This window comes from Motacilla alba, chromosome Z (assembly GCF_015832195.1).
Source record: "Motacilla alba alba isolate MOTALB_02 chromosome Z, Motacilla_alba_V1.0_pri, whole genome shotgun sequence".
Lineage (NCBI taxonomy): Eukaryota > Metazoa > Chordata > Aves > Passeriformes > Motacillidae > Motacilla > Motacilla alba.
In genome coordinates this window covers 6,800,248-6,824,522 of record NC_052046.1, presented here as the reverse complement: position 1 = coordinate 6,824,522, position 24,275 = coordinate 6,800,248, and the positions used below count along the sequence as shown (strand labels likewise).

Here is a 24,275-nt window from a genome sequence, read left to right as displayed (position 1 = left end):
CTGAATTGTGATTTTCTATTTCTGAGATAAACTCCTCTACAAAGGGGGAAAAAGTACACCCAGCAGAAAAGAACATCTCCATGATTCCTCTTCCACTACATAAAAAACCAGGCAAGTGCTTAGGTAATTGGAAATAGGATGAATCTAATTGCAAGAAAAGCTTTACTAGATTAATCAATTTAATGTCACCTCTGATAATTCTTGAAGCAATTCCATGTAGATAATCAGGATGTATTGATAATCCAAACTAATCAAGAGGTGTGGAGTGATGGAAAAACCCTTTCCCTCAGTGTAGTATTGTTACAAAAAGACACTTGAAAGACACAAACAATAATTTTTTTTCCCCCTTTAATAAAATATGTCTCCAGCAAGTTTTAGGCTGGTGGAAAAGGATTCAAATAAAATTTTTTTATCTAACCAACTACTGCTTTTGTAACAGGCCTTTTCTTTTCCAGGACACTCACAGATTCTATACTCTTTTCCAGTGTTCAAACTGTAGTAGGGACCTGCAGCCAGAAGGAGTTAACCAGACTCTTGGCACCAATAATATTAACAGCAAGAATTCTCTGTTTCTCAGTGGAAATTTCCAGAGGGTCTAGTGGAGATGGTGGGAGAAGGCTGAGCTCAGAGTTAGACAAACCCTGTGGGATGTATCATTTGGGAAGCCTGGAATCCTCTCTTGTATGAGGCAACAACACCAGAATGAATTTGCCCTGGGGTCAGTAAAATGAACAGTCTTGGAGAGACTTGTGAGCTTTTGGACACTGTGGTTAAGTTCATGCCAGGCTTAGGAGAGATGATGGGGTGTGAGCAGTGGCAGAAGGAGCAGGGTGAAGGTGGCCATTTCTCAATGCTCTGGCAGCTGCGAGTGTGAAGGAGGGTGTTAAATGGGATGCCCGAGAACACAAAACCAAGAGTTAACTAGTTTGTCTGCTGTTTGCAGACTGAATGGTCCTTAGAGGCACTGGTATTTAAAGGGGTTTCCAGCTCCTAAATGCCATTGCAGAGGGAGGTTCCTGAACTGCTGTGCTTATATAGATTGTTATAGAATATAATAATCCTGCCCAGAAAGATGCTGCATGGCTTCCTGCTCTGGCTAGAGAAGAGAGTTGACAATAAGAAGGAAGATGCAAACTATAGGGCTGACATCTCTCTGCTTTTTACATTTAACAGCTGAAATTACAGATTCCTCAGAGCAGTGGGAAACAGACCTGATATAGAACTTCTGGTCATGGAGTTTTTAGTTTAAAAATATTTCTGGGGCAAAGCTTTCAGATTCTCAGGTGTCTTTTTTTTCCCCAATGTTTTGTTTTGTTTTGTTTTGTTTTTTCACTCATTTTTCTACTGTCCCATCTCAACTTTCAAAGAAACCAGTTTTCCTGGGGGAAAAAATCCCAGTTTTCCTGGGATTTTGATTTCTTTGTTGAGAGCAGATATCATGATCTCTAAACTGGGGGTAAAAAGACCTGCTTAATCCACTGAATTTCCCAGGATGTAATTTCTCTTAGCAGAAAACCCCTGCGCTTTTCCATAACTCTGTAGGCTGCCATAATCATAACGATTGTACCACAGCAGAAAAGAGAGAGTGCGACTGATGTTTAACGGAGGCATCTGGAGAGCCAGACTCCAAGGTTTCGTGTCTGCTCCCATCATCAACCTGGCAGCACCACTTTTGTCAAATCTCATAGGACAAAACTTTCAAAACCAGAGTGCTTAAACTCAAACACCTCCACAGATCTGCAATCATCAAACCTGAGGCCTTTGGGTGCCCTGTGAGTGTTAAACCATAAACAAGAGCATTTATACCATGTCTCTGATATCATCTCTAAGTAGCTCTGTTGTCTCCAGTTCTAAAAGGATGTCAGAAGTCTGTAGCCCCTAAAGGCTACTGCAGAGAGCTGAAAGGCTTCCAAGTGGCTTTGGAGGAAGGGAACAAGAGGTCTGAGAAGTCACCCTCTCCCCCTTCCTTTGCATTCTCTGAGAGTAAAACACACTCCTGCAAAGAGAATGTCCAAAGAAAAAAAATTTAAAGTCCTTAATTTGTGCTGGATACTCCTCAGCAAATGCTTTTCCAGATGCCAAAGGCCAGCTGCAAACTCCAGAGCAAGAGCTAAAATCAATTTGCAGCCAAAGTAAAAATGCCTGGATATCTGTCCCTGGCTCCTTCGCTTCCCAGCAAAGCCATGAAATGAGCTACTGCCTCTGGTTACATGGTTAATTTCAGAAATGAAAAGTCCAGTAGCAATAATGGCATCTCTGGCTACGTATTGTGGAGCTGGAGAAAGAAGATGCCGGTAGCCTTTGCAATCCAAGCTGCCGTATACCCTCTTGAAAGCAATTTCCTCCCAGTTTTTAGAGAAAATAGAATAAAGTTACTTCTGGGGAAGAAATTCAATCTTTGAAACATATATTCAGGTGACTGAGGAAGGGCTTAGATAAACAATAGTCAATATTGCCAAGGGGCAAAGAAAGGGGACCGAGATTATAAAAACAATGTCAAAATTTGAGGCATCCAGAGAAGGGTTGTCAGGATGAAAATATTTCCCATAATGACATAAATAAAACTGCCCTTCAGTGTATCTGGAAGATGGGCATTTTATTTTCCTCTCTCCTCAGATTTAGAACAAAACAAAAAAAGGAAAATTTGTTTTCACAGTCGACTAGAACAGTCCAAATACTCTGACTGTGCTAAATCCAGCAAGAGCAAAGCCTGATCACCAGTGCCACATCTGCCATTTGACAGAGGCTTCTCAGAGACCTCAAACACCAGGAGCCTGCTCTCCTGCTAAGTGAACTGTTACATTTCATGTTCACTGTTCCTGCCATTCTTCTGTCGTTTTTGGATGAAAAAGACTGGGCTCACATGCTTTAGGGAAGGACATGAAAATTTGGGACATTTTTTTGTATGTTTTGGTTTTGTTTTTCTTTAGCTGTTGTTTTGTTGATGTTGTTTGTTTGGGCTTTTTTGTGGTTTTTTTTTCTGTTTTGGTTTGTTTGTTTGTTTGTTTAATTTTGATGAACCAGACCTTTTTGAACAATAGGTGGAAAAAAATGAAGAAGTGAAATGCCTGGCATCCAGGAATATACTACACTTAGGCACCTAATATTCCACCAAGGTGAGTTCATGCTTGTGCTGAGCACCAGGGGAAGATCTGTAGACTGAGGACTTTTCCCATCATTTAGATGTTGAGCAGGACATGGCAAGTTTTTTGCACCTGTGATGGATTTCTGCACCAAGGCTGTACCTACCCACACTACTCCTCAAGCAGGAGAAAAAATACCATCCTTATCCCCCTGGCATGTTTTATGCCGTGAAAAGTGGCTGCTGCCCAGTGCCATTATATTTCTTTAAGAATAAATAAATAAATTAAAATAGGGTTGTTTTTTTTTTCCCCACATGGTCTTCCAGAGATTACAGCTTGCCTCAGTATTCCCTTTTCATTACTCTTCCTTGATGTCCCTGCAGGAAATTACTCTTGAGTTGGTACTTTATACCTCAACAGAACAATTTTGGAGACCTATAATCCTACCTGTCCAGCATGGTGACAAAGAAAAACACAGAACAGAGAAGCTCCCTGAGTTTCTGCATGGACTTTCACTGTCCAGGGAACCCTTGCTCTTTAGAGTATTAAAATCCAGATATATCTGTTCTGAAATATCCCCTAATAGAAACAAAGCACAAAGGTAAATGAAGGACTGTGATTAAGAAGGACTAGATCTCCCAAATCTCAAGCTTAATTTAACCTCAAAAAACAAAACAATTTAACCTCAAGGGTGTTTCAGCATTTTTCTACTCAGTTCCCTCTGGGTAATTCATTAACTATTGCTTCTTACGAGGGGTCAATGATTGTGCATTCCATTTTGAGTTATTTCTCTTTTCCCCCACTAAAATAGCAAATAGATGCCCCAAGCTCTAAGAAGAAAAAATTTACATATGCATGGAAGAGCTTAACATCTTGCATGCAAGAGATATAAAAGATATTGCTCCAATCCAACACCATTCGCCCTTATTATCATCCTGTTTAGAAATGTGATGACAAACTAAACCAAGTGTGGTGGCTTGCCAAGAGACCAGAGACTCCAGGGTCCCAAAAAAATGGCAGATCTAGGCTGTGATTTTCTCTGACATCTAAAGAGTTTCAGACAGCTGTGGATCATGCTGTTCACTGACCATCTTTGGCATGACTGTTTTTAAGATGGTCAGTCTCATTCATGCTCCAATCATCAACTTGACCTCATGTCTTGCCCATTGTACATCGACCTTCCATGTGAAAATGAAGTATTTCCGGTCTTCCCTGTTGAACATGAAAGCTATTTAGGGCAGTTCTCAGCTCCTCCTAGATGTCTGAACATCTTTACTGTACTTGGGCTCTGATAAGTGGCGTGTTGTCTCCAAACCACCGCATTACAATTGTGAATTGGTAGCTTTTCAAAAACATGTACTCAAGCAAACAGAGCTGAATACCCCTTTTTGGGATGATTTCTACCACATTATGAAATAGTGAACAAATGAAATAAACCCCTGTGTTGACAGTTCTGAAGTGTTTCAAAGGAAAACACAAAGGGCAGGGAAAGGAAAATCCACCCCTACTCACTTGCATTATTAACTTCTACAACTACTTTTTTCCTTTTGTGTTCTTCTGGAGAAGTGGGAATGGTGAGAGAGAGGGGGGAAAGTAATATAAATTGAGAGCTTAACTCCATCAGGGTCTCTTTGTTATGCTTGCACAGCAAAGACTGTGGAGGCAGAAATAAAAATAATGAAAAATTTGGTCCATTTATAAAATGACACACCATGTTTTATATGCATTTCTAATCTTTTCATTGAAAAAATTGTGTTTCAGTAAAAGAAAAGCACAAGACATCCCAGCAAGGTTTACAACACTATCCCAAAGACTTCCTTTTTTTTAAAAAAAAAACAACAGATGATTAGAAAGTTGCCTTTTTCTATGCTTTTTAGCAATGCTGGTGATGATTTTTACCTTTTCTTTAATTTTTCTTCACTCTCTCACTTTTGGGAGATTCCTATTCTGTTCCCCAACTGAAAATATAGGCATTGCCTTTGACAGAATGATTCCAGACTGGGACCAGTATTTGCAAGGCTTAAATGGTGTTCAATAAATTTTCAAGTGCTTTAAATTTGAGGACAGCATCTCACCTTGACTAACATTTCTGAGTTTTTTACTCTCCCCTACTCTCCCCTCCCTTTTCTTTTAATGCAGTTAATCTGTTCCTGGGTTTTGCTACAATAAACTCTTTAGATTGGTATTATTAATAAAACCCTACCATCCTCCCCCTCATTCAATTAATCTATGCATCCTTTTTTTGTGTGTGTGTGTGAAGGTGTCTGATGTCAACTTTGATGATTTAAAGGCCATAAAAAATAAAAATAAAATAATAAAATCACCCAATAAGCTCTTAAAAAATAAGGGTGTGGGGGGAGGAGTGAGGAGAAAGATGCCCTGTGGTACAAACTATAAAAGGTTAGATTAGACTTTAGCAGAAAAGTCTCTGTGATAATTACTGTTATCTGCTGATCCATAAACTCTTCACACAAACTGCAACAGTAAACCAAAAAACTGACACTTTAATAGCAATGTGCTTTGTAGCGCGGGGACATCTCTCCTCCTCCTTCCCACATCTCTGTGCCTCCCAATGCTTCATTTCCTCACAGCCCTGTGACAGGCGGAGCTGACAACCCGGATTCCCAGCAAGCAGTGAGCAGCTAGAGGTTGGCACTAATTATTGCTAAACTTCTGCAGACTCACAGCGTGATCTAGTTGGGCAAGGAGGAGGAGGAGGAGGACAGGGTGAGGCAGACCATTTTGCTTTTTTGTTTCCTTTTTTTTTTTTTTTTTTTGGAAAGGTGGAGGAAACAAGGGGATGCCAAGAAATTCTGGGAGAAAAGTGGAATGTGTCCAAAATGCAAGCCCCAAAAAGGTGCTCCATTCCCTGATGACCCTCAACTGGTGTAACGTGTCCCAGCTTCACCAGCTCGAGCTGGTTTCCATCACCAGCTCTGTGCCAGTCCCCAACATCTGTGGCACAGCCCTTTCATAGTTCATCACATGGAGAGGTCTATCCACCACACAGATGGAGAGGGAGAGTTCCAGAAGCATCAGGAAATCTTCCTGGACTTGGCTTCTGTGACACCAAATAAAGAGCTGATTTATCAATGCCAACTTAAGGATGCATCTCTGGACAGGAAAATTGAATGCTATGTTTCTCATGTTTGAAAATCGTTTTATGAGTGGCAACTTAGTACTGTTCCTGTAGCTTCACACGACACCAGCCCCTTGCAGATACCAAGGCAGGAATCAGATAAAGTGAGGGAAGAGTGCAGCTGAGAAAGGGCAAACTTGAAAGAGAGGACTGGAGTCAGAGAACTGCCCTACATGTAGACATTAAAAAGGTAGTCTGAAGATAATGATTCTATAAAACAATTAAGAGGAAATTGCAAATTTGAATTATAATTGAAGACGTCAGCTAGCATAAATCACTAAGGGCAAAAAGAACTCCACTTCCTTCCACAGGCTCCATCTTTGTCGCATTTCTCAACCTGTTAGAATTTAACAGGAAATTATCAGCCATGCCTAAATATTTTGAGCCACATCATAACATTCAAAAGAGACTCACACCCAGTTTCTCAAGTCCTATAAGAATAGTGAAAACTCCCCCTGAAAAGATCTTACTTTCTTTTTTGTAGCATCAGGGTTTATTGACTCACTTCCTATAGAAAACTTAAAATCTGATAACATCCTACTCAGTTCAAGGGGAAGACATTCTGAACAACATCTTCTGCAACACTTTAATTTAAAAAAATTTTCTATGACCAAAAAACTCTAACCAACCAAAAAATTTGCAAGCCAATAACAACTGGGGAAAAAATGGCTCAATAACTACTTGGAATTAGGGTTACATAAATTAAAAATAATAAGCATAATTATTTCTTCTAAATTAAGACACTAGGAGTACAAGGAGATGTTGTAGTTTTTAGTCTGACATTTTATAAAAAACACAAGCACTCTCATAGCATTTTACACTTTAGTGTCTGCATCATGTCTCTCTATCTTGTCTGTTATATGCCTCATCTTAAAACACAATCCAATTTTCATGTGAACATCCCCTACTGATGGAAGATCCATCATGTTCTCAGATACTGCCCAGCAGCATCGACCTTTTTGCATATTTTTCATATTCTTTCAAATTTTTTTTTTTTTTATTTAATCACTTGCCACTCCAGGATCACGTTGCCTAAAGTGAACATGTAACTAAATCTACTTTTTCTTCTTTTTTATGTGGCAGTGATATTGAGGCAAACACATATTCCCAAAATATGGATATATAGGTGCCTGGTAAGAAATTAGTGAGATCAGAAAGAGCAATCCTCATTCTTCCAAAAAACCATTATCATGATCAGCAGTCTTTCTGTGAAAAACCCTGCATAAAATATATATGCATATATTACCAGTTTGAGGGAGAGTCTCAGTAAGCTGAAAGGGGGAATGAATCTGAAGCCGACAAACGATTTTTATTTATTTTTTAACTATACTGCATAATTACCCTGTGCAACAAATTGCCACAAGGTTCCACGAAATCCAAGACCTCACCATAATTCCAAATAGGATTCGACATTTATATGCGTAATGAGAACATCCACAGTAGCACTGTCTCGGATAAGAAATGCTAGGAAAATCACCGTCGTGCTTCCAGGCATAAGTCAGAAAAAATTGGGAAGAAATTTGGTTTATTCTGTACTTACCCCTCAAGTGGACTTTAGCACTTGTCCTGTAACACCAAAAATGGAGGTAGAAATGGATGGTGTGTTCAGTCAAGGAGTTCTAGCAAGATTAAATTACACGAGTATAATTTTAAAGTAACTGATGACACGCAAGGCACCCTCCTCCCTTGGATTAATTTGTTTCACTTACATAGATTTTTTGGGGATAACAGATATCTATGCTGTCTACAGATATAGGAGAGAGGAAACCTGGGTGTCCACACATCTATAGGATTGAACTGAATATGATCCTGGAAAAATCTCTAGGATGTATTGAAATATCCAGAGCTATCTATCCGTGAGATCAAAACATTATCAAATGGATTATATGCACTCTCAGAGTTGTTTCTATAAAATCCTGATGATTTCACTCCTATTGAGTGTTGTAGGACTTTGCCATAAGAAACTGATATGTCAAGAGTACTGTGGAATTGGTCTCATTAAGCCTGTAGAGGGCAAAGACTGTTTTCATCAATGGCTGATAATTCAATTAGAGGTCTATTTTGAAAAAAAAAATAAAGAATGTGTCGATTTGAAAGTTGCAATATGATGACAACTGTATAAGAGCACTGGGCTTCCTTGCTGATTCAACCACCTTCTGGGCTTGAGCCCACTTCTGTTCAGGACATGAATCCTCCACTGCTACCAAGCAAGATTTATGTTTTAGTCAGAGAGATCTTAGGTTATGAGCCACACGGACTACAAAACTACTGACAGGAACATGCCCTTTGTAAGGGACAACAGCCCACTTCTCTCCCACTGGCCTAAGCCTTGCTCTCTGTAATGTTCCACAAAAAGATCAGGGCTTTCCAGCAGTGTCTTTTCTACCCATTCTAAATGTCATGGTAGTTTTTGGTAAATATTCTTTTATTTTCTTCTTGAGTCTTATAAGACTGACTTGCTTTTTCTGTATGAATTTAGGCCGGACATGTGGCTTCCTTGAGCTCAGTGCATATCATGAATAACTGAACTATCACAGACAATGTGAGAGAAAGCAACGCAGAGCAATTTGCTATTCGACCAGTTCAGTTTTGTGCAGAGCCCAAGACTGCATTTAAAACCTCTCATTATCAGTATGCTGCTTGATTGTTTCTAAATGGTGAGGCTGTAACAAAACCAGCCTTTAAAATCAGCCTCCCTTGCCCAGCTGGTACCCTACAATGAACACAAGCCCTGAACACAATAGTCAAATCTATCTTTGCCCTTGCTCTGAGCTTTCCATCACATGAAAGTCTCATTAGCCCAGACTGAGATGCACACAACAGCACCCAGCAACCAGCAGATCCCACTCAGACATCAAGCAAAACAACATCGGGGGGAGGAGTGAGGGGTTAAAAATATCTCAGAACCTCAGTCTCTCTCCCAGGCAACTTTCAATCCCATTTATTTATTTATTAATTAAAATCATTTAAGCCACAGAAACAATCTCTGGAGACATGGAGTCTTATTTAGACTTTTTGTTTTGTTTTGGGTTTTTTTCCTGGTGTTTTTTTTTTTTTTTTTCCCCTTCCTCCTTGCTTGGAGCATCCTGCAATGATCTCTGTGTGCCTCCTGAGGGAAGACATGGCACTAGCAAAGCCAGAGGCAATTTCCAGGCTCTTGTTAGGCTATGAAAGTCCCACAAGAGAGAGACTGTTTTTTCCAACTTTTCTGTGTGACCAGTCTAGGAAATAAGCCCTGAAGTTCTGGCTCCACTGAAGTCAATTGCAAAATAGCTACAGCTTTCCTGGAAAAACAAAACAAAAACAAAAACAAACTATAGTCAAAACTCCTCAAATTTGAAGATGGCCTCAGAGGCAAGAGATAAACTCTGTCCACCTTGTGTTGCCCCTTGAAAAACAATCTTGAGGCATAACAGCATGAGGGTAGTGGAACTACATCTTGCCTGAGAAATAAAATAGAAAATATAACATGCAGGTTCAAAATGCAGTGTGACTTCTTGAGATAGAGCTGGCCCAGCAGCCTCTGACAGCAGAAACGAAGGAGCCAATAAAAAGCCAAATACCCAAGAAGTAGTGCAGTAAATGGCTTCATACATTTAGTTTGCAGCTTCCTAATTCAAAGCTATGACCCTTCCTCATGCCAGCAAATGGGGCAGGAAAACACTGAAAGAATAGCTCTTGATTTGGATGTTACAGTCGCACACCTCAAAACCGCATCTAGATGTGACTCCAGTTAGCATCAAGTCTCCAAGTGCCCCTTCCTAGGGAAAGCATAAAGTCTGGAAGGACTGAGGAAGGGATTGTTTCAGTGCAAAGACCCTGAGACAGGTGGGAAGCAGCGGAGGAGAAATGGCTGCTAAATCCACTCCTGATGAGTGTTTAAAGGGAAACTGAGGCATGGAAATATATGCAGGCACTGGCCTGAAATCACTCAGAAACAAAAAACACCACCAGGAAGATAACTCCCTCCCTCCAACTCTTTGTTTAATGTCAGGATGCCAAAATCCTAAATCTTCTTTCAACAAAGACACATCTTTATACCTTCATGAAAACTACTTTATTTATGCTTCAACTTTATCCAGCTACATCGAGTCCTCTTTCAGCTGCAGAGATCACTATACACCTCTAACAAAAAGCTATGCATTGCCAAAGTGCTTTATAAGGCCCTTCCTCTGCCTACATCTCATTCTTGTTTTTTCTTTCTCTTCTTTTTTCCTTTTTTTCCCCTCCACAGCCCCTCACATTATTCATCATAATCATAAAACATTCATTTGCGCTTCTGACCAATTGGAAGACCCTCACGGGAGGCCATAAAGGGGGGGTGTCAGGGTTATAATGAATGTAAATGCCAGGTGTTTAAGCTGGATAATGTGCAATTTGCAACTCAAGCAATCTGCACAATAAGCAAACCTAACGTTATGGTACCTGATAGGGGCACGATGGCCATTCTGAGAGAATGAAACATTTTACGACCTCTATGTTGCCCTGATCTCATGATCTAATAATAGTCCAGACGAAATTAGTTCCTGCTATAATGTCTTTGAATGTTTGGGGGGGGAGGTGGATGGGGAGGAGGGATTGCAAGGAGTTGGAGAGAGGGATGAAAATTATATCAGGTGGCTGAGCTGAAGTTTCAGAGGATCAAAGGGAATTGTGAGCTGGATGTGCTATTTAAGACAATAACCTTCTGCTGAAAGTGAGGAGGTCAAAGACAGGTCTTTCATAACTATCTCACACACATATAGACATGTACACAAAGCTGTTCCCCAGAATTTGGCTACTGATGAATTAAAAGTGGGTTGATCATTGTAAAAGGACTGATTTTCTGGCAGCGTAGGGCTGGACGGCCGATTCTCCAGAGCCTAATGGAGCGTCATTGCTCAGAAATTATCTAATCTCAGGCTGGAAATAACAGTGAAGAGGAGTTATTCCCATCTTCCTCCCCTGATCCCAAAAGCGAGTTTCATTTTCTTTCTTCCCTGCATGACCAGGTCTGGCTTGGCAAGGGAAGGAGAAAGGCAGGACTTCATCCATTCCTCTCACCCCGCCAAAGAAACAAGTGCAGTGTCTGCTCTGCTCTGGTAGAAGGGGCACCCTCAGAAAAGCTTCTCCTCTTTTCAGTCTGTGCAATGCTCTTTAAAATGCTCAGATTGTGAGGGACACCTAAAGGAAAGACAAAGGGAAAAAATACCTTCCCAACAGATTGTTGAAAGCCTCAGAAAGTGCAGCTCCCTTTGGGGAATTCGATCAGGTTTGTTGCTCTAACCCACATGATACAAACACTTTCTCTCTCATGGTACAGCAACTCCACGGAGCAGGAGGGGAGCAGAGGCTAAACTGATGCCTAGGGAGAGCTGTGGAAAGCTGCAGGAAATAATCCTGCTTATCCTTTCCTAGCTCCACTTCTGGGCTTCTCTGTCCTCCCCAGCCCAGCCACTGCTCCCTGGGGTGTCTGGGGACAGGCACACGTCTTCAGGCACCCTGGTGCTCAGCCACAGCCACTTTACTCCATCTGACTTCAGCAACCATGGAAACATTGCCAGGCCTTTGGATATGATTGTTTCTGTCCACCCTGTACTGCAAATGCCACTTCATAAAGGCATCAAAAGCATTTCAGAAATGGTCACATGTATTGTTTTCTCCTCTCTAAAGTAATGTCAGCTCAGCACAGCCTTGTGAGCACTGTCCAGCAAGCTGGATGTAGTCCAAGTGTCCACATCTATTTAAATTTCATTTCACAATGTGGCTTTTATATTTTATCTTCTTTTTTATTTGACTGTAGAAGAGAAACACTAAAGCTTGTTGGTTTGTATTTGTTTCTTTTTTTTTCCTCTTCCCTAAATGCTTTATGATAGATTCTTCCTCTATGTCACTTATATTTACTCTTGAGTAGAAACGTGTATCTGTGGCAGGTGGATAAATATCCCACCTGTCTGACAGAGCCAGATAGCTGGGTTTGATTCTGATGTTGCAAAGCTGAGTTCACCACCCTCGCTCTTGAGGGAAAACTGCCATTCTGCTCTCACGAGATTTCTGGTTTGCTTGTCACAGGGAACTCACTTTCAGGTCATTTCTACTGGATGAATCTAATTTTAAAGTTACAAGTTTTTGCACCAACCCTCATTAACATTTTTAGAGTTTTAGGAGAGAAATGATGATAATTTAGCCACACACCCTCCCCGAGAAGTTCCCAGCAGAAATTTCACGCATACATGAATACAATAATTGCCAAACAAGCTGTGATCAAATTTGGTTTGGTGTAGTTTTGTGGCTGTATTTTTTTCCCTGGACCTCTGTTAAATCAAAGGAAGAAGCCAAATGCAAAGAAGGATTTGCCATGGGGCTGGTGTGTTTACCGGCATCATATTGCATTTTCTACTTGAGGCCTCTCAGAGTTCCCTCAGCCACTTTTTCTGGCTGAATTTTTCTAAGATGTGGATTCAGGCTCCCTTCCTTGCAAATTTCTTCTCCTTCTGAAGTCTGTAGACTTAGTTCTGAACACGATTTTCTAGACTTCATATCAAAGTCTGCAGACTGGCTTACCTTTCTTCCCTTCCCAACTCAGCTTCCCACAGGTCTTTCCCCTGACATTTGCCCACCCTTGTGCATTTAGCTCTCTCAAAACCTGGAAAAATAAGCTGCATGCAATGGCACTCCAACACTTACTTTTGATGTAGAAGACAGAAGATCACCAGTTCCTTGGTTACAGAATGACCCATGCTGAGATCCCTGAAACTCAGATTGTCCTAATCCTCAGATCTTTACTACCTGAAACCTCTGAATGTTGAGTTCTCAGAAACCACTCAGTGCTGCAGCGGGTCTCTATGAATGCATAAATTGCAGATGATCTGCAAATAATAACGTATTTGCACCCAGACATCTCCCTACAGTTATAAAGAAATTAAATCCTGGGAGGGGCAGAATTACTGAAGCTGTTTACTAAACCCGTTTTAAATTTGAAGGAGATATCTGTTGTGTGCAATGCAAGACACAGGATAAAGTTACTTCTTGTCCTTCAAGCTCCATCTCAGCACTTGATATGGAATCTTCTTCCCAGAGCAGCATGAGGTATCGAACATATCTGCCAAAGGGATTTAGGCACTGAATAGCAGAACCTGGCAAAGCTAACAACTCCTTTGTTGTTGACCCGTGTTTCAACAGCATAGCCCTAAGCAACTGACATTTTACCAGAACCGGGATGAAAGATAGCTTGCCTGATTTTCTGTCATAATTTCCTGGTTTGGGTTTTTAATTGCATGTGTGTGGGAAAAAAATATATCAGATATTGGCAGGGAAAAAGTGCCCCTTCAGAACCTGAATTTTGCAGATTTTATTTTCTGGAGCAGATGATGGTCTTTGTTTATAAGAAAAATTAGGCCAAATCCAACATTTTCACAGATGGAGGAGCCTGAATTATTGATCAGAGGTTCATGATTTTTCTCTCTTTTAAAATTTTTTTTCCCTAACTGGTAAATAATCAAGTCCAAAAAGGCTGATTTTTATTTCAAGACTGGGATCAACTCCACACCAGCAAAGCTAAAACAATTTCTTTTCATTTTACTCCCTCTCTTTTTGTCTCCCTCCCTTTTCCTGGAGATATTCCACTTGTATAAATAATTAAGGATTCATTGGCCAAGAAAGAAGAAGGAGGGAAAAAAAGAGACACTGACTTTTTGGTGTTGCAGTTGAAACACAGAAAGAAAAAGGTTTCATACAATTGAGAACAAACAAAATGACATAATTTAGCTAGTTCCAGCTGTTTCAATCGAGGACACAAGGAACACTGAAGTAGAGACTGATGAGATAATATGTTCCCATGGAAACTTTCATCCTAATGCCTAATCAGTGAAAGGTTGGTTTAATTCATGCTTTTGAAAGCTTTGCATTACTCTGTCTTAAAATGTTTGCTTTTTCTTTCTTTTTTTTTTTAATTTACTAGTTTCTACATGCATTTTTCTCTTCTTTTCTGTATTTAAAGCCTACAAAAATTATTCTCATTGACTATACTTGTGTAGTAATGAGCTCCTCTGGATCAGAGTCTGGAGATACAAAAATATCCCCAGAACAAGAACGGGAAACATGTTTACTCTAGGTGTAAAATGAGTTGTAAAAACCTTTCATTTTATTTTTTAACCTGCACCCACTCTCAAAGCCAATGAAGTTGCAGAATACTTCAGGAAATTGAAAGAGGTGTTACAGTAGAAGGAAAAAAAGAGAAAGAAAACCAACTAGGAACTCTTATGAACTGAGGCTAATATGAATTAGGAAATAATTTGCACTAAAACCTTACACTGGCTTGCAGATGCAGATTAGGTTATTTCAGATTACTCATGAGGAATTCTGCACAAAAACCCATGGGAAAGTGCAATCCTAATCAGCTGGATCCACCCATATCATACTAGTCCTGAGGTTCCCAAACCTTCTTCTTGGGTCCACATCTAAGTGTTAATTCCTCTCTACCAAAAAAAGAAACCAACCAATCGACTGACCAACCAACCAACCAAGCAAGCAACCAACACCCCCTAACATATTCCTGCACATCTCACACTGAATCGAGACTGGATCCAGTTTCCAGCAAAGGTCAGTTTCATAGGGAAGAACCACAACATGGAGCTAGCTAGAAAATAAATAAATAGATAAATAAAATAATTGCTGCATGTGAAACACCTTATTTAACTCTAGAACTTACTCTTTGATGAAAATAGCGTTTCTGTCCAGAAGAAAATACTCGGTGAAAATTCTGTGGTTACTGTTGGTGATGCCTCTCTGGCTCTTGAGAAGAAATGCAGGACTTCCTGCAGTTTGAAGAGAGGCTGGATCCCTTATCCATGCCACAGGAGTGCGACATGATAGTTCTCATGCAAACATGTAAGTCCAGGCTTTGACAATGCCTCCTGAGAAACATCCAGTAACTTATTTTTAGCACTAACACAAAGTATAGGGACAGTTGTGAGAGATCATTACTTGAAATTTAGCAAAGACTTGGCACAACAATCAGAAAAAAATCCCCTACTGATCAGTCTGCCCAAAGTCCTGCAGATGCACTCTGGTCAAAGCAGCTGAAACTAAATTGGTTTTCTCTTTGATGGCCATTAAATCTCGGTTATGCTCCACTGATTAGTTGATCTAATGGAGAGGTCAATTTTCATGAAAAGTGGTGGATAGAAGAGCTAAGGAGATGGGTCATTTTTCATTCAAGAATCTGGGTTTGGCTTTAAAAGAAATTGTCTTGCAAGAAGACTGAGATAAATACAGAAAAGTTTAATTAATGTTCTAACCTTTTTCCTTATAAACTTCAACTCCATCACACAATTATGCTTTGCTTAATCTCAAAGAAATAACCCCACGAAAAAAACCAAAACAACAGGGTTATGTCTGGACTAATCACAATCACAGTACAACAAATATTATGCTGGCCAGTAATTTATCATATATCCCACTTGAACTTCAGAAACTTTTCCCCAAGCTCATCTTCTTGCCAAGCTCTGCTAGCTCCCCTGGAGAAGGGGAGAGGAATGGTTTCCAGGGATATGTGGCAAGGGGTCCTTTCCACCTAGTTGTTTGTGAGTTCTCTCACCCAGGGATTAGCTAAAGGTTTTGCACACTGTTGCAGAAGAAGGAATTTGGCTATTCAAATGGATTTGAGAACACACTAGTCAAATAGTTCTTCCATGCCAATTTCACCAGTTTCATTTTTAAAGATACATATTCAAACAAGGATATTTAATTTAGCAAAAAAGCTAGATAAATTTTCTGAGATCCAAGTAAATAGCAATTCCATGTTTAAAAAAAAAAAATCAAAGCCATAGATCTTTGAACAATCAAATAAATTAAAAGAGTATTTTATAATTAAACATGTATTTTGCCAAGGACAGTGTGACAGAACCAACTGAGCAGCACTTCTCTGCAAACATTTCTGTTTAGATGACTGTATCTACAAAACTAAAACTTTGTGCAATTTTTCTCTGAATGAAATGTCAGTGATAAACTAGGATAAAACTCAGTATGTAGCTAAAAGGCTCTTATTACATACCATTTAACTGTCATCACTCAGTAATTGCAATTACAAATTACTGTAACTTTACAGTCACCAATCTGAGATTAAGTACTTGGGAAAACTACTGAATGGACATCCCAAATAAATGGTCTCTGCTCTAGTTTCCTAATAATTTAGGCATTGAAATGCTGGGACAGAACAGAATGGGGTGGGTTGAGAAATCTGGTAGAGGGAGAGAAAATAAATTTGCTAGGCAATATCAAATCACAAATTGTCACTTAATCATCAAAGGACACGTGGGGAACCCCTGAAAGGCACAGACTATGCATGTGGAAGTGTCCTAGTGCTGTACATTATGGCCTGTATTTGACAGGCTTTGAAAGCTCGACAGACTTTTTCTCCATATGTGTTACTTAACTGGGAACCATGATTTTCAAGACAAATACAGTATTTCAGAACAAGCACAGGAACGAAGGAGCATTCTGGACACATCAATTTCTTATAGCAAATTTAACCACCTCCTCCAAATGTTCACATGGAGCAGCACATGGGTTGCAGAGGCACAAACAAAAGAAACTCTGGCAGAACACTCCTCCACTCACTCTGGTGAGGAGAGGATGATAAAGAATATTAGCTACAGGTGACGTAATAGCCCTGCTGTTTTGGACACTCCTGGAATTGTCTAGATACAGCAGTGAGTAGATAGGAAAGCTAGAGTTGATGAGAACAGCATGACTAGTAAAAGTATGCTTAAGGGGGAATTTGAGATGAATAAGATAGAGGAGGTTTGGGAAAGGTGATACCAAAATAATCCAATCTGGCTCAGCATCCTTGGTGTTCAGGGGACAGGACACCCTGCTCCTGCCTGGAGAGGCCCTCATCACCCACCCATGCTGTTCTGTTTTCCAAAAAAAGTGTGAAATGGGCTTTTGAATCCAAAAGCACCTGGAATTTGTATCTGCAATTTTAATTGACTGAGAGACCCTTAAAGGGAGGGAGCTAAGCACAGCCTGCAGGTACACAATGCCCGACAGCCAGTGTTAACAAGGACATACTTAGCTTGCCTGGAGAAACAAACAAGGACAGAATTGATAACTATTTCATGAATGAGCTGTAACATGTTGCTTTAAAAAGATGCTGTCAGAAGAAAGATACAAACAAAACAACACATGTTATTGAAGGGCAGTTGCTATTATCTGGGCTATTAGCAAATGGAAAAAACTATTAAAGCAGAAACAGTGTTAGAAATCTAATTCACTTTTCAGCATTAACACTATTTACTGCTTCACTCTTCTCTTAAGTTGGAACAGAGAAAACGGACTAATCAATTTTCTGTCCTAGTGCTAACACAATTTCTTAGCAGGGCCTGAAACTGTGGTTTTGGACTGTATACCCAGAGCTTACAAAGTAGACAGACATGACCTCAGCAGAGAAGAGGGGTTATGATGGATGGGGGAAGTTTAGAAGAATGTTGACAACAACATGGGGCTCAGTTAATGCAATAATTTATGACAAAATTTTAAATTTTCCTGTAATTTATAGATTTTTTTTTATTTTCTGCTTCCATTTAGAGTGTCAAAAAATGATCAGCAATGATCAGTGCTCCACACTGTTCCCAGAACAAAGCATATTCCCCCTTATTCACTATCGTATAGGTAGACAAGATACCTAATGAATTTGTAAAAACAAATACCACACTTCTCCTTAACTCCTCCTTTTCAGAACATTTTCATGTCCCTCTCAAGGCTTTTACAGCAACTCTGGGGCTAAGACACAACCCACCTCCTGAATGCTATTCCTGTAGCTAAAATCTCATTTCTAATGGTCACAGCCAACTTTACCATCCGTGAACCCTTTGAATGGTGCCGACTGTATTAGGGAAGCAAAAAAAAAAAAAAAGAAAAAAAAAAAGAAAAAGTAACATGGCATTTGGGAAAAAAAAGAGGGGGAAAAACCCCATAAATTAAAATATGAGTTTGTAATATTACTGACTTTCTAAAGTTTGTAAATGTTTATGCTGAAATTTTTAAAGTTTGTAAACGTTTATGCTGAACTTAAGTTCGTGTAAAATCATGAGCATTTGAAGCACAAGATAAGCACTTTAAATGCAAGCCAAAGGAAAACAATATGCCCTTAGTACTATTTCCATTTAAACTGCTTAGCCACACACTTGCAGACATGAAACAATTCCGCTGAGGTTCTCCTGCACTCAGGAAATTCTTCCTGGGTCACTGACCATCATTTAAAGGGCACATCTCAGCCCAGTGTCCAGCGTGAATTTTTCAAATTAGCCTACAGTTGCTGCCTCTGCAGTACACAATTGTGCTCAAAACCCCTGAGCTTTTCAGAAAGGCCCTTAAGCCCATTTAACATTCAAAAAAACCCCAAAAAACCAAACCCACAAATATATGCGTGCTATATTTCACATGCTGTACAAACACGTACACAGGTCCTATTTACGTGAGACACCATCTCCCTTCAAGGCTCTCTGTTAGGTTTGTACAGCTTTCTGAGAGAGCTGCTGTGATTCAGCCCAAGTGACTGGGGCCTGGTGCAGGAGCCACTGTAATCCTGTGGCCTCTTCGACATCCAGAAGGTCAGGGTAAATGATGTGCTCTGTCCTCAAAATCCTCTGAGTCCTTAATATTGAGGCAGGCATGGGAGAGCCTTTTGTGACGGTTGCTTCAGATAAACATCCTAACAGCATGATAGTGTTGGCTTAACCCCAAAGCTATGTCAGCTGTTTCTACTGTCCAGAGACCTTTGTGTACCAGGGATGTGAAAGTCCTGCCAACATCAGAGGCATCCACTACAGAGTCCGCCTCATCATCCCTCCTTGAAACTCACCTTTGCAGTGACACTTCCAAACCACTCAACACCCACGAGGCAGCCAGTGTGCTATCACTGCAACTTCCCAACCAAATCATAATCCGCTCTGTATTACCTTGCTCTCCCTCCATCTGTTTGCTGTGGCCTCTCTCAGGCGTTCACATCTCCGAGCAGTTCAGGTCAAGGACCATCTTTTCATTTTGCATGTGGTAAGCACTTAGTAGTCCAGGGCTTTTACCTTCAAACAGGAGCTCCTGCGCCCATGGCAATGCACGCTAAAATAAACCAACAACAGCAGCAGTGCTGAGGGCTGGCCCAGCTGGGAAGTACGGCCAGAGTAGCTCAAGCCAGCCTCAAATTTCTTCAGGTTTTCCACTTACTGTTGCTCACAGCACAGCAGAGATGCTGCAGGGACACCAGAGCAGTTTCAGCCCGCAACCAGAGGCATGACACACATCTCTCAGACACAGACAGAAAAATATCCCTCCTCCTGCATCATGCCCTTGTCCTTGGTCCCTTTGGACACCACTTCCAGCAGTTCATTGCAGTCAGGACTGGAATCCTTGGGTCTGTGCCAGGAGTGAGTGGAAAAATCCATCAAGATACTAATGTGGATTTAAAAATAACTTTACACTAATTTCCTACCTTAAAAACAACTGCAGCAATAAAAACTACTGCTTTTTTATTTCACTGCCAGATATCTGAAAACCTGCAGCACTAACTCAAGACTCCATTTTTCTTCTTCCTTTAATTAAAACAAAACAAACCCCTTCGGTCATCTATGATTTAAAAAAAAAAATTAAAAAAAAGAGTTATGAAATTATATTGGAGAAGTTATTTTATCCTGTTCCAGTACACTGAAAGCTCCATTTTCTCCAGAGGAATAAATTAAATAAGACCTTATTCTTCTGTTTATTTTAGAAAGAATAAGTCATGGCTTAAATAAACCCTTAAGAAGAGGGTATCATGTTCCCCCAAAGTGCTTTTGCAGGTATCCTGTCCCCTGCTCTGTATCAGGCCAGCTCTGCCCACTTCAGAACAGATAATATCTTTCTTCACTAATTCACTTGCCTATTTCCATATTAACCTTTCCAGAGAAGGCTCTGACTCCTACATAATTTTACTGTGTCTACTTCAGCAGGTCTACTTCCATGGAAAATTTAGTGTTCCCAGATTTTTGCTGGCATTCCCTTCAGGGATGACCACCATTAGACTCAAGGCATATTCAAATGGGGTTTTAATGGCTTTGTAAGATACCAAAGCAAAGGGATGCAACGGGATCCAATTCTACTCTTTGGGAAGCCCTGTCCACTTGCTCCAAGACCCCAAGAACTTGGCTTCATATAATGTGCACACAGAAGGTTCAGACCAAAGCTGTACAGGAGTAAATCCTTCTCTTTTCAGGACGTTCAAGCGCATCCCTAGCTATGCATAGAGCATGTGTTTCAGTATTGTCCAAAAAAGGATTGATTTTCCAAGCTAGTCCCACAATTTTAGGCAGGACTATGCTGCTAATGTAACTTTGATTTTCTTTTTTTCTCTTAAATCCTTTGTTTTACTATCACTCCAGGTACACAGAAAGGCTTGCAAAGCAGCCTTAAAATTATATAGGGTCTCTCCTATACATTTTACAGTTTCAATTTGATGATTTTTAAACCAGTCTGGTGATTTTGAGCTCCCTGACACCATTCTTGCTTTCCAAGCTGGGGATTCAAATATGCCACCTGGCAAACACAGCACCAACCCAGGTTTTGTGGCAGAGCTGCCAGTGAGTCGTTGGGTAACACTCTTAAATCAGCCACAAACCAGATGTCCCAGACAGTAAGGAAGCATGCTGGGCTGCTGAAACTCTTCTCCTGAGCGGACATAAAATTGAGTCGTGTCCACTTGAGGGTAGGAATGCTGCAGGGTCTTTTGCACAAGCATGCCCCAGTGATCGGGTACAAATTCTTTCCTTTCAGTCTATCCCTCTGGATTCTATGCACAGGGTTATGACTGTATAAATATTCTAGGGACCTGGGACTTGGGGGCTGAGTTAAGGAGTAGGAAGCCAAAGAAAATACATTTTAACTAGCAAGGACAGTTGCTTCTCCTCTTTCTGTCACCTTGTGGGCTTTAGCAATAGAAGGGATATTTTATTTGTATTTAATAAAGCTCAACAGTAGAGCTGCTTATGAATCAAGCTGCATCATGCATGGAGCTAGAAAAAATATATATTGGGATTTTCTAGCTCGCTAGAGTTATTAATCTGGCTCAAAGCCTGCAGTAGGATTTAATATATTAAGTGAAATTGCAGGCCTTTGCCCCTGTCTTTTCGCTAAGACAACAACATACATACGCCATATTAGATTCCATTTTTTGTACATTTCAGATAAGGAGTGGATTAAATAATGAATGAGATTCCCATTAGCTTGAAATTTTGCTTATTTCAGGCAACCTCCTCCTCCCCCCACTTTTTTTTTTAATCAAAATGACTCCACTGTGGAATATTTTTGCATTGATTTGAAGGGATTTTTTTACGCACTCATTAAATTTGCATTTACACATCTGACAATACCTTTTTTTTTGTGTCCCAGACACTGAACACTGCACTAGGAAAGAAAAAAAAAAAAAAAAAAAGAAAAAAAGAAGAAGAAACTGCTTTTGCCTTGAATTGTGTGAAATCTTTTTCTGAAAGAGTGTGCAAGGCTCACTCACACTGGAATCATTTTGAGATTCTGCTTTGCTTGATAAAGTCAAGTGAATGACTTCAGCCTGGGTTTGAGGGGCATCAGATGGGGGTCCCTGTAATTGATGTGAGACAGAGAGACACTGCTTTCCATCCCACACACTCTTTCCAGGTTATTCTGGCACTGTCCCTTGCAAAGCACATTCTGGTATTCCTGCCTCTAGGTCCTCAAGTATTGGCTTTCCACCATCCTACTAAGAAGATATCTTTCCATGGGCTGGTGCTGGAAAATTCCTGTTAAAATCAGAAAGCACTAATACAGAGCTGTGAAATGAATTGATCACAGGCTGGAAGGCAGAGACTATTTACTTAGTAAATGGCAAGTTTTCCAATGTTTTTCTGAATATAAGCCCCTGTCATGAGAAGACACCCACATCTTCTGCTTGAGCTGCCCAGGAAAATGTTCAACCAGTCTGTTTGTCTTCAGAAATACCAGCATTAGCTGACCAACCACTGGCTTACATAACACTTGACCAGGTAAAATGGTCAAGGTCTCTCCAAGTTCTACTGCCAGAGAACCAAAGCCATTTATGGCTAGACAAGGATTTTAGCCATCTTAGCTTCACATATTGGAGGGAAAGCTTTCCCTTTTCTGCACTAGGCCTTTTATCAAATAGCAGTACAGGGTGGAAAGTGATCCCTCCCTGCTGCCTTGAAACACTGGATGCAGGAATCATTGTGCCACCATTCTCCCCTTCTCACTATTGAAATGCTATATAAATATTTATCATCGTTATCGTACCCTTAACAAAATTCTCCTGATATTCAGCTGAAAATTTCCTTTGCTTAATTTCCTACTACAACTACTAATAAATCTTTCTTTGTACTATCATAAGCAATTCATCTCCTGCCTCAGAATTTACATCCTTGTATGTACATGGAGATAAATATCACATTCCCTTCCTCCCCCCTACCCCCAGTCATCCCTTAGCCAAGCTACACATATTTGGCTCTTTTTAATCTCTCCTCGTAAGTCAACACCTCACAGGCCCTTCATCATTTTTGTGGCTCTTGTCTGAACTTCCTTCAATTTGAGCACATCTTACTGGTGAGAAGATACCAAAATGGAGAAAATGGGATAAAGCCAGTTTCTGCTATAAGCACTGCAGACTTGCTACTGACACTGTGTAAGGATCTCTCCATAGCCCATGGGGCAGGGGCAGGTGTCTGGAGGCTGGTTCCTCCATCAAGATATTCACCTGACAGGAAACAGCACTCTGAAACTTCACATGAAAATAAAGTTATCCTGGTCTTACACCAGTACACCAGTCATGGATATTTTTCTTCCTCCCAGTCACCAAAAAAACCCCAAAAAAACAACAAAAAACAACCAAAAAACCACCCCCTTCAAAAACCAAACCAAAACAAAGCAATCGACCCAAAAAGAATATGTGATCTAATGTTAGGAATAGGGATTAATGAGCAAGCCATCTTAGGGAATAACCACACCTAGGCTCTGTTCCTCCCTTCTCCACTTAAATACCCTTCTGGTCCAGGCTGTGCAATTCAGTGACAAAGGAAAAGGTCCTGGGTTCTGAGTGACTGCATTTCTCTTCATTTTAGGGAGCTGCAGGCTTGGTTCACTAGAGCAGATAAAGCACTGAGATCCTCAGCCAGGCGTGCAAATCCTTTCTTAGCTATTGGGATATACTGGCTTCTCTCAGGCTGCTTAAGGAACAAAGGCAGTCAGCACAGTAATGACCTACCACCCAACACATAATTATGTATTTTCACCAATGCAACATCCTCAAAATATACATTTTGAGTCAGAAAATCTCTGTGTTGAGTGCTACCCAGGCAAGGCACAGAGCAAACAGCCAGCTGCCTCTCCACACACACTCAAACTGTTTCGGCTCAGTGCCAACAAATGGCAGAGGTGTACAAAAGGACAGTTTTGTTCAGCCTGAAAATCAGTGATTTCCACATGGTGCCAGCTGACTATGGTTACTGGAGTTTTATTTACAGCAGTATGAGAGCTTTTTAATTGTGCAGGAAATAAACTACCAAAGGGCTCCTCCCCTTTATCTCTTTTTTGCAGAAGAAAGATTTAATTTACAAATCTAGCCCATAACAGATCCTTTGCACTTTTATTTTTCCACCCAAAGATATACTGATTATTTACAAACACAATTAAATGTGGAGAGGAGGGACTGTAAATTGCAGGTACTCAAGAGAAAGGTCTACCAGCCCAAATTTAAAAGCTGCATTCAGTGAGTATAAAGTGCAGCAGTTCCCATGCACTTTAGTGCACAACCACTTTGCAGAGAGAACAGAGTGAAAATCATAAAGAGTTGAAGAAGTCAAGTCACCTGGATTCTTTCATATCTCAGTCTCTGTGTGATAATATTAAGCCATTTACCATCCTTAGAATTCAGCTATTTTGCACATAAATGGGCACATCTTCCCTTTGTAGAAAATTTTTGGAGGTAAATCAAATGTATTAGAGAGGGCAAGGTGAAAGGCAAATCAGTGACCTGTGTTTCCATGCCTTCCTCTATT

The 24,275-nt window shown here is 40.4% G+C and overlaps 1 protein-coding gene and 1 long non-coding RNA gene across 22 annotated transcripts in view; one reads left to right on the top strand and one right to left on the bottom strand.

The window, feature by feature from the left end:
• The window catches only part of CELF4 (CUGBP Elav-like family member 4), a 710,045-nt gene that overhangs the window by 508,808 nt on the left and 176,962 nt on the right, over positions 1 to 24,275 (bottom strand). The gene's annotated exons all lie outside the window — the stretch shown is intronic.
• The window catches only part of LOC119696209, a 125,283-nt gene that overhangs the window by 54,257 nt on the left and 46,751 nt on the right, over positions 1 to 24,275 (top strand). For all 3 annotated transcript variants that reach the window (XR_005255541.1, XR_005255542.1, XR_005255540.1), the window contains one exon: positions 1 to 24,275. This exon is cut by the window's left edge; it is cut by the window's right edge and continues 46,751 nt beyond it. This is a non-coding gene — a long non-coding RNA (uncharacterized LOC119696209).